Source organism: Triticum dicoccoides, chromosome 1B, assembly GCF_002162155.2.
Source record: "Triticum dicoccoides isolate Atlit2015 ecotype Zavitan chromosome 1B, WEW_v2.0, whole genome shotgun sequence".
NCBI lineage: Eukaryota > Viridiplantae > Streptophyta > Magnoliopsida > Poales > Poaceae > Triticum > Triticum dicoccoides.
Genome location: NC_041381.1, coordinates 528656376 through 528666013, shown reverse-complemented (window position 1 = coordinate 528666013; position 9638 = coordinate 528656376).

The window sequence follows — 9638 nt, the reverse complement described above, 5'->3', positions numbered from 1 at the left end:
TGAGTGTGTGTGTGTGGGGGGGGGTGCTCGTGCGTGCGTGTGTGCGTGTGCGTGTGTGTGTATGTGTGTGTGTGTGTGTGTGTGGCGGGGTCCTCGGTGGCGGATGTAATGTAAGTGTGCATGGCTTGCTTCATCATAGAGAGGTGATGTGTATGGTAGAGGCCACCAACGATGGGGTGCGAGAGAGAAAATGCCTGTAGAGAGGGAAGAGAAGGTGTGTGCGCGTGAGAGTAGTCGACATCGAGAGAACGTGTTTGTTTGAGAGACACCGAGGAAGACTACTATATATCGATCGTGCATGCAGGCGGGAATTAAACAAAGGGATTGTCTTATTGGTTTCGGGGATATAGGGGAAGAGTGAGAGGGGGGTAGCTAGAAGGAGATTGTTAAGTGTGAGTGTGTGTTTTACCCATCCAGGCGGAAGTTATGTGCACACAAGAGGAGAACGATTCGGTGTGGCGTTAGGGTTGAGGGTAATTAACTACGTATGGAGACATAGAGACCTTGAGCGTGCATGTGTGAGAGGTATACATGTATACGTGGGATGTTTGTGTGTGCATGCACACATGATCGAGATAAAAGAAAGAAGACATAAGTCATAAGATCAACGACATGGGAGAGACGGATCAGTATGACAATATGCATGCATGTGAGAATGCAGGGAAGAAGGCCCGACAATTGAGCATGTGTTTTTGTCTTTAAGAGATAGTGGCGTGGGCTGGAGCATGCATATATGGCGAGCAGAGGGAGTGAGGCACAACGATTGTGCAAAAGAGATCAACCTATAAATGCATATGTATGGAGAGACATATATAGTGTGGGTGATAGGAAGCAAGACTCCATGCGAGAAAGAAATGTTAACGGAGAAACTACAGATAGATACAGAGATGGAGATGCTAGCTAGAGGGACATCCGCTAGTTTGAGTGTTGGAGATGACCGCCGGGTGGTTCAGAGGGTGAAGTTATATATATGTGTGTGAGATAAAGATAAAAAGAGGGCACTTGACTGCATGTAGAGAGAAACATATGTAGTGTGCGTGATAGGAAGCAAGAGTGAGGGCGAGTGTCGGTGTCAAAACCGGCGGATCTCGGGTAGGGGGTCCCGAACTGTGCGTCTAGGCGGATGGTAACAGGAGACAAGGGACACGATGTTTTACCCAGGTTCGGGCCCTCTTGATGGAGGTAAAACCCTACGTCCTGCTTGATTGATATTGATATTGTGGATGTTTACAAGAGTGGATCTACCACGAGATCAAGGAGGCTAAACCCTAGAAGCTAGCCTATGGTATGATTGTAATGGTTGTTGTTGTTGTTGTACGGACTAGAGCCATCCGGTTTATATAGACACCGGAGAGGGCTAGGGTTACATAGAGTCGGTTAAAATGGTAGGAGATCTACGTATCCGTATCGCCAAGCTTGCCTTCCACGCCAAGGAAAGTCCCATCCGGACACGGGACGAAGTCTTCAATCTTGTATCTTCATAGTCTTGGAGTCCGGTCGATGATGATAGTTCGGCCGATGATAGTTCGGCCGATGATGGTAGTCCGGCTATCCGGACACCCCCTAATCCGGGACTCCCTCAGTAGCCCCCGAACCAGGCTTCAATGATGATAAGTCCAGCATGTGTGTAGTCTTCGGCGTTGCAAGGCGGGTTCTCCTTCAAGTTCTACGTACCTGCCGAACAGTGTCCGGCTTCCTCATCAATGTTGCGCGTCTTGGCTTCCACGCCCAATAACGGCCTCCTTCCACGCGTCGCGCAAATGTGAAAAGCCAGGGTGTCTTTTATGTTTACCCCCTAGTTGTGCGAATAATCTGCCTGTAAGGGAGGCAAGAATCCAGATCCAAATCACCATCTTCCTCCCGCAAATACTCATTGGAGCACTTTCAACCAAGAATCCATTCCATCATGGACCGTCAACGCGGCTCCTCTTCTCGCGCTCCCAGCCCTTTGCCAGGAGATTGGAGGAGATGCTCTGTTCCGCACAACGAGCTGGTGAAGCTCCAAGCGGGGGGATATCTCCCTCCGGCCTTCATGGTTCCGGTTCGAGCCGGGCTGGCCACCTACAAAGGTGGGAAGCAACCGGAGGTTACCCCAAATCCAAACAAAGGGGAGCGGGTATGCTTCGTCCCCTATCTGATAAGGGGGCTCGGATTTCCTGTACATCCATTCCTCCGCGGGCACCTGGAGTTCTACGGACTCTAGCTTCATCGCCTCACGCCCGCTTCAATCCTGCATATTGCGGGTTACGTAGCTCTTTGCGAGCTATTCCTGGGCGTCGAGCCCCACTTCACGCTGTGGAAGAGGTTGTTCTGCCTTGTACCCCGCTCTCGCGAGGGGTCCATATATCAAGTGGGTGGCGCCGGAATATGGCGCATTGCCGGGACCGGATATCCATCCGGAACCCCTAAGAAGGCGTCCGAAGACTGGCCTTCGGAATGGTTTTATATAGAAGACGCGCTGCCGGACCCTATTCGGATCGGCCTCCCGGAGTTCAGCAATGCTCCTCTGAGGAAACGCCTTAGTTGGCGTCCGCGGAGCCCCCAACTGGAGGAAGACAAGAGCGTCCATTATTTGATGGGCCGAATAAGGTTACTGGCCCATGCCGGGTTGACCATGATTGGAGTCATGGCCACATGCATTATGCGGGGGGTGCAGCCACTACAATACAGGGGCCACCCCATGTGGGATTTCAACAGGGAGGACGATGCCACCCGTCACGGCCGCAAAGGGCCGGATTCGGTCGAAGATCTGGTGACGATCCTGTCCGGCCTGTATAAGGGGGAGAAGGAGGATTTCCTTCGGACGAACCCGTTAAATGGGTTCTCCATGAATAATCCCCGGCCTTGGGTAAGCGAACACTCTGCGTGCCCGACCCATGCTTTTTGAAACTTAAGTTTCTTATATTGTGTTCTTCTTTTGACGCAGGAACTGCGCCGGATCGTGGAGGACATGCTAAGTCCAGCTCCGCAGCCCGAGGATCCAGAGAGATCCCGGGATCCGGCCTCCGAAGAGGATCCGGACATAATGGTGGAGCTAATTGACGGGGTGTTCCACCAGCTCAGCATGGACAATGCTTTAGTCGCCATCACGGCCGACTATCCCGGACAATATCCGGCTTCCCAGGTGATTGCGACCGAAGTCCTGACACCGTCATTCCTTCCTTGCTTATTTCTGACCACCGTATACGATGGCGCTGTGCAGGAGGCGCCCCTAGGGCGAGAAGCCGAGCCCGCGGTGGCTGGCCAACAAAGGCCAGTCCGGACCAGTAGGCGGAAGAGGAGCGCGGCGCGGACTGAAACGTCGCCGCAAAGGTGTATCTCACAATTCATTATTTAGAGCAACGTCCCTAGGAAGCATTTGAGTGCTCATGACTTTTGTAGGGAAAAAAGCGTCCGCCGGACTGCGGGCGTGGAGGTTGCCAATCCAACCTCTACCAGCCAGGCTCCAGCACCTGGTCTGGAGGGGGAGGCGAGCGCAAGGCACGAGCCGGACATTCCCCCGACGGAGGATGCTGACAGACTGTCAGCCACCAAGTCTGAGGTGGAGAGTGCCCTGAATCACAGGCGCCGCCGGACAGTATTTCGTGACGCGTGCTTCTCCCCCGAGGCGTTGAATGCCTTTAACCCGGGGGACGCGCACCTTCGTGCTGCTCAAGATGGTTTTACCAGAGCCACGGAGCAGTATGTAAAAGACATACGGGTAAGAGAATTTAATAGTTGTATATGCCAGTAGCCCCCGAGACTTAAAGTAGTTATATTAACTGATTTAAGGATCATATGAAATGTAGGATCTTACCGAGAAGAATACCCAACTATCTCAGGAGCTGCAAGAGTGCAAGGCCCAACTTGAGGCCGCGCTCTCTGGCGCAGGAGGAAACACAGGGACCTCTCCTGGTAACGCATTATTTTAGAAAGATAAGTAGCGTTTGGCCTTTGCGCGAGTCTAAAAAATGACGTTGCAGGTGCTGCCGGACAAGATCCGGACAGGCAAGAACTTCTGTGCCAACTAAAGGCCAGCGAGAGGGTGCTGCATAAGGTGCAGCATGAAAGGAACAAGCTCCAGGATGCCCATGCCCAGCTTGGAGAAGAGCTGAAAGGCGTTCGGGCCGAGCTGTCGGGCTCCGTTAAGGAGAATCAGCGGCTTCGTCGCGGCATCTATAGTAAGTGCTTGAGCGAACTCCTTTGAAAAGAAGAGTTCGGCGAGGAAGTCAATTTGACAGAATATGTCTGCAGGTATGCTCACAGGTCGCCCTGCAGAGGAGATGCCAGTATCAATGGGTGATCAACTTCTCGAATTGTTGCAACTAATCGAACGAGTTCGGCAGGCAATGAGCGGCGTCAACCAGGCTTTATGGCCAGCCTTCTCCTTACCCGAGGGTCTTGGGGAGCTTGCGGAGAAGCTTCAGGGAGTGCGGCAGCGCTTCCATTTATGGAAGATTTCGGCCTGCCGCTAAGGTGCCAGGGAGGCCTGGGCCATGGTAAAGACGCGGTACAAGAAGGCGGATCCCAACCACATGGCCGAAGTCGGACCTATGGGGCCCGATGGGAAGGAGATCCCTGTGAGTTTAATATACGGCCAGGTAGAGCTGGCCGCTAAATTTTCCCAACAGGACTGTAAATTAGACAACCTGTTAGACGGGATTGAGGAAGAATACAATCAGTCGATTTGACAATGTATTATAAAATGACATATAAAATGCCTGCTAGCCGGATTGTAGAACGTTTGGCATTGCCGACCTTTTTGCTTCGACCTCGGGACCCTAGAGTCTGGAGTGTGTCCGAATACCTTCTTGGTTATGAAACAACCGGGGTATGCATGGAGACCAGGCGTAGGAGTCTGGAGTGCTTTATCAGACAAGTGCCCGACTAGTTATGTTCTATTACATGGGTAGTAAGAAACATCTTCTAGGGATAATAGTTCCGTTAAGGGTTCCTTTCCTCTGGGGGTGGCATGCCCTAAAGTGCATGTCCGGACTGCGAAAAAAGCAGAAAAACATCTGGGGGCAGATAAATAAGTGGATAAAAAAATCATCTTTTAAGTCACCGACCGAATATTCCCTTAAGAACGCTAGCTTTCGGCTTCACCCAGTCTGAGGTACACATCCGGCTGACCCGGCAGTAACAATCGCAGAGGTGCTCCCTTTACCTCCTAGCCGAACAATCGGGAACGTAGGGGTAAGCACAGGAGCCAGGCAACCCAGCTTGGCCAAAACTTAAGTCATATCGATGCATATAATGGTGAATAAAAGGTACATGTGGAGGCTTGACACATGTGCTGGGCATGAAGCCCTTATAATTAAGCTTCTGGTAAAGAAGCCCCCAGGTATAATGAGTGCGGATAGCACATCAATTGCGCGCGAACGTTGCGCAAGTAGGCCCTTTAAGGCTTTGATGAATAGGGTTGAGAAGAAAAAGATAAACAAAAGGCAGGTGAAGTATATAAAAAAATTTGGACGGGGGGAAAGGGACGAACTCTTAGTCCGGCGCTAGGCATAGAATCTTCGGAGGCGGGCTGCGTTCCATGGGTTCGGCTCGAGTCGGTTATCCGATGCATTTCGTAGACAGTACGCTCCGCCGGTCAGGACTTGATCGATGATGAAGGGGCCTTCCCATTTGGGGTTGAGCTTGTCCTTTTTCTTGTCCGGCAGGCGTAGAACTAGTTCGCCAACATTCTAAGTCTTGGCCCGTACTTCTCAGCTTTGGTATCTTCGAGCCTGTTGCTGATAAAATGTGGAACGAGCCTTGGCGACGTCGCGTTCTTCCTCCAATGCGTCCAAGCTGTCCTGCCGATCCAACTCGGCTTCTCTTTCTTCGTACATGCGCACTCGAGGTGAGTCATGAATTATGTCGCAGGGCAAAACTGCTTCTGCGCCGTATAGCATAAAAAATGGTGTGAATCCGGTAGTACGGTTAGGCGTTGTCCGCAGCCCCCAGAGTACGGAGTCGAGCTCCTCTACCCAGTGCGTGTCGGATTTCGTAAGGGACCGCACTAGTCTGGGTTTGATGCCGCTCATTGTTAGACCATTTGCTCGTTCCACTTGACCGTTGGTTTGAGGATGATTGACTGAAGCGTAATCGAGCTTGATGCCCATATTTTTGCACCATGATTTAACCTCATCGGCCGTGAAGTTCGTGCCGTTATCGGTGATGATGCTATGGGGGACACCATAACGGTGTACTACCCCGGATATAAAGTCTATCACTGGTCCGGACTCTGCCGTTTTAACTGGCTTGGCCTCTATCCATTTTGTGAATTTATCCACCATGACCAATAGGTACCTTTGCTTGTGGGTTCCCCCTTTAAGTGGTCCAACCATGTCAAGCCCCCAGACCACGAACGGCCAGGTAATGGGTATAGTTTTGAGGGCGGTGGGTGGCATATGGCTCTGATTAGCAAAGAGCTGACAACCGACGCATCTTTGGACTAAGTCCTAAGCATCTGCTCGGGCCGTCGGCCAATAAAATCCTGTACGGAATGCCTTTCCTACAAGGGCCCGAGCTGCGGCGTGGTGTCCGCCTAGTCCGGCATGAATTTCAGCCAGGAGGTTTCGCCCTTCCTCTTCGGAGATACACCTTTGAAGGACTCCGGTTGTGCTTTTTTTATAAAGTTCTCCCTCATAGACCTTGTAGGCTTTAGATCGCCGGACAATGCAGCGGGCCTCATTTTGGTCTTCGGGAAGCTCCTGCCTAAGCAAGTAGGCGAGGAATGGTTCTGTCCATGGGGCAATTACTGCCATTATGTCGTGGGCTGAAGGTGTTATGTCATCGGCTGAATCGCCGGTTGGTGCGGCTTGTTCCGGTTTGTTATTTCCGGACTCTTCTTCCCATAGTACGGATGGCTTGAAGAGCCGTTCTAAGAAGTTATTAGGAGGGACAGCGTCGCGTTTTGTGCCGATGCGTGCCAGTACGTCGACTGCTTGGTTATTATCCCGGGCTACGTGATGGAATTCAAGTCCTTCAAACCAGGCTGACATTTTTAGGACAGCGTTGCGATATGCTGCCATTTTCGGATCTTTGGCGTCAAAGTCTCCGTTTATTTGGGATATTGCGAGGTTTGAATCCCCGCTCACCTCTAGGCGTTGAATGCCCATGGAGATTGCCATCCGGAGACCAAGTAAAAGGGCCTCGTATTCGGCTGCGTTGTTGGAGTCCGTGTACATTATCTGAAGTACGTATTGGACTGTCTCTCCGGTCGGGGACGTCAATACGACGCCAGCCCCTAATCCGGCTAGCATTTTAGAGCTGTCGAAGTGCATAATCCAATTGGAGTATGCGCCGTACTCTTTAGGGAGTTCGGCTTCGGTCCATTCAGTGACAAAGTCAGCCAAAACTTGTGACTTTATAGCTCGCCGAGGTTTGTAAGTTATATCAAATGGTAAGAGCTCAATGGCCCATTTTGCAATCCTGCCCGTCGCGTTGCGGTTGTTTATAATGTCGTTAAGTGGTACTTCAGAGGCCACTGTTATCGAACACTCTTGAAAGTAGTGTCGGAGCTTCCGAGATGCCATGAACACCGCGTATGCTATCTTCTGATACTGCGGGTAACGGGACTTGCAGGGGGTTAAGACAGTGGATACGTAGTATACTGGTTTTTGAAGAGGGAATTTATGCCCTTCTGTCTCTCGTTCGACGACGAGTACCGCGCTTACTACTTGATGCGTTGCTGCGATGTATAACAACATTGGTTCGCCCAGGTTGGGCGCAGCCAGGACCGGATTTGTTGCCAATATGGCCTTTATTTCTTCGAGTCCGGCGGTGGCAGCATCCGTCCACTCAAAGTGTTCGGTGCGCCTAAGGAGGCGATAGAGGGGCAATGCCTTTTCTCCTAGACGGGAGATAAAGCGGCTTAGAGACGCCACACATCCAGTCAATTTTTGTATTTGCTTGAGGTCTTTTGGGATATCTAGCTGTGATAGAGCTCGGATCTTGGCTGGGTTTGCTTCAATTCCTCTACCGGATACGATGAAGCCCAGCAGCTTTCCAGCTGGTATGCCGAAAATGCATTTTTCCGGATTCAGCTTGATGTCATATGCTCTGAGGTTGTCGAATGTGAGCCTCAAGTCGTCTACTAGAGTTTCGACGTGTTTAGTTTTGATGACTATGTCGTCTACGTATGCCTCTACTGTTTTGCCGATCTGGGTAGCCAGACATGTCTGAATCATGCGCTGATATGTTGCGCCGGAGTTTTTAAGTCCGAAGGGCATCATGTTGAAGCAGAATGGTCCATATGGAGTAATGAATGCCGTTGCGGCTTGATCCGCATCTGCCATCTTGATTTGATGATAGCCGGAGTATGCATCCAGGAAGCACAATGAATCGTGCCCTGCAGTGGCATCGATGATTTGGTCGATGCGGGGGAGGGGGAAGGGATCCATTGGGCAGGCTTTATTTAGATCTTTGAAATCGACACATAGGCGCCAGGATTTGTCCTTATTTGGTACCATTACCAGGTTTGCTAGCCAATCCGGATGTTTGATGTCTCTGATGAATCCGGCTTCCAATAGTTTGGCTAGCACTTCTCCCATTGCCTGTCTTTTGGGTTCGGAAAATCGTCAAAGAGCCTGTTTGACTGGCTTGAATCCTTTTAGGATGTTTAGGCTGTGTTCTACCAATCTGCGTGGGATTCCGGGCATATCCGAGGGGTGCCAGGCAAAAATGTCCCAATTTTCCCGAAGGAATTCTCGCAGTGCGGCGTCTACATCAGGGTTCAATTGTGCCCCGATGGAGGCCGTCTTTGTCGGGTCCGTTGGGTGGACTTGGAATTTTACTATTTCATCTGCTAGTTTAAAGGAGATGGACTTGGATCTCTTATCGAGTATCACATCGTCCCTATTCACCGTAGAGCGCAGCGCGGTGAGTTCCTCTGCTGCTAGGGCTTCGGATAGTGCCTCTGAGGCTAATGCGGCTGTCTTGTTTTCGGCGCGGAGTGCTATGTCCGGATCACTAACAAGAGTGATTATTCCGCCGGGCCCAGGCATTTTGAGCTTCATGTACCCGTAATGGGGCACGGCTTGAAAAATTGTGAATGCCTCTCATCCTAATATAGCGTGATATCCGCTATTGAACGGGGCCACTTGGAACGTGACTTCTTCGGATCTGCAATTGTCCGGCGAGCCGAATACCACACCGAGTGTGATTTTTCCTGTGCAGCGTGCCTCCCGGCTAGGGATTATTCCTCTAAAGGTTGTGCTGCTTCGCTCAATGCGGCTCCAGTCTATTTCCATTTTTGAAGGGTTTCCTCGTAGATGAGGTTTAATCCGCTGCCGCCATCCATGAGGACTTTTCTAAGTCGAAAGCCGTCCACTATTGGACTAAGTACCAGTGCAGCTGGAGCTCGGGCTGTTCGGAATTTAGGTTCGTCGCTGGCGTTGAAGGTGATGGCTGTGTCGCTCCATGGATTGGTTGTTGCTACTTGGTAGACTTCGGCGAGGCCACGGATTGTTCGTTTCCGCATATTATTTGATGCGAAAGTCTCGAAGACTGTGGATACCGTACCGATGTTGTTGGAGTGGTTTTCCGGGGCTAGAAGCTCCTCGCCACTTTTGGCCACATGCCGTAATATCCAACATGCTCGAAGGCTATGTGTTGGGATGGCGCCTTCTGTACTGTGAATTTTACAGGGTCCGCTAAGCCATCCC